Here is a 1,789-nt window from a genome sequence, read left to right on the forward strand (position 1 = left end):
TTCTCCAAGATGGCCTTGAAGGTCATTCTTAGATTACTGCTGACTTGAACAACCTTTTTGGACCAAGGCTGAGGACACTTTGGGATTACAACCTTGACATAGTTGGAGTGCTCTTGAACTTCTTTATGAAGGAATACGCAGTGGTCTTGTGAACTTGGAATCCCTTTCTAATAGCCTTGTAGCTTTGAGTGACCCACTGAGGTTCTTCACCTCAGATAACATACCATTTAGTATTTGTTTTGCAGTGGGGGCTTGTACTGCTGTTAAAGCCCCACAGACGATTTGGAAAAACTAAAAATCTAAGGGTTCGGGCAGGTGAGTAAGTGACGGAAGTGACGGACAAGGTAAGCGACTCATGTTGTAACTGACGTCAGACGCCGGAGATTTTGGCGGAAAATTAAAGCAAATGGTAGTTTAGATTTGAACAAATTCATTTAAGCTTCAGCATTACCAAATACACTTATCAATTGTCTTATAACTAACACTATTTGTCTAAATAATCTCCAACACCCTGGAGAACAACGAGGAGAGTTTAGAGACTCTCCAAGATTACATCGATCAGTGCTTTCAGGATCTCGTGATGAAGAAGACCCCGTGTGCAGCTTCTCCGGCCAAAGCTGAGACGCCGTCGTCGAAAAGACAACGCCCGGCAGATTCCCCCGGCTCAACATCGCCAGCCGGCAAAGATATTGCCGACATATTGGAGTCAATCGACAAGCGATTGTCCAGTTTCGACGCAAGGCTGTCCTTGGTGGAGATTCTTCACCGAGAATTTAAATGCTTGCGAGAATCCCTGGAGTACAGCCAGCAGCAGGTGGAAACGCTTGCTGCTGAAAATGCCACGCTAAGGGAGTCGGTGAAATGTCTCACAGATAATGTTACCCAGCTCAATAGAGAAAATAAAAAAATAAAAGAAACAGTTATCGATCTACAAGCTCGTAGCATGCGTGATAATCTGGTATTTTCTGGTATTCCAGAAGCCGCTGGAGAGGACGCGGAGACCACGGTAAAAAGCTTCATCAAAACCCACCTGAAGCTGCCGGAGGACACTGTGAAGAACATCGTCTTCGATCGGGTACATCGCCTCGGCCCCATTCGGGCTACGGCCGGGAGACCACGTCCTATCGTGGCCAAATTCGGCCACTTCAAACAAAAGCAACATGTGAAAAGCCGCGGCAGGGAATTAAAAGGAACGGACTTCAGCGTGAACGACCAGTTCCCCAAAGAGATCTTGGAACGACGCAGGGTCCTCTTCCCAATCCGACGCGGCTTCATCCAGAAGGGCTCCCGCGCTGTCATCGCTGTGGACCGGCTGTACGTGGACGGACAGCTCCACCGCGACCCCAACATCACTCCGTGGCTGTATTAACCTCACACCAGATAAGAATCAGCTACACCATTTCCCTATCCACTCACACTAACTTGCATTAACATCTGTTTAACTTACCAGTATCAAATCGCATCTTAAAGTGTGATTTCATAGCAGAATTAACACCGTCACTCTCCGTCAGTGATTTAATTGGAATGTTTACGTTTTGTTTCTGTTTTTTTTTTTCCTCCTCTCTTTTCCCCCTCTTGGATTTATGCTGCTCACCCCTGTCCTTGGTTTCTTTCTTTATTCCTTTCACTGCCTCGATCACCTGCTTCGACACTCATCCACAAACATCCTTTATTTCGACACATACGCACCATGCGCTCAACGGCAGCACATTTACATCAGTCAGACAGCGCACACAGTCATATAAGATACACACACACACTTAAGCCAAGCCTACTCATATTAGTAACT

Source organism: Copadichromis virginalis, linkage group LG16 (genome assembly GCF_057382275.1).
Source record: "Copadichromis virginalis isolate Kocher_CV1m ecotype Utaka linkage group LG16, C_Virginalis_male_GT1.1, whole genome shotgun sequence".
In the NCBI taxonomy this organism is placed as follows: domain Eukaryota; kingdom Metazoa; phylum Chordata; class Actinopteri; order Cichliformes; family Cichlidae; genus Copadichromis; species Copadichromis virginalis.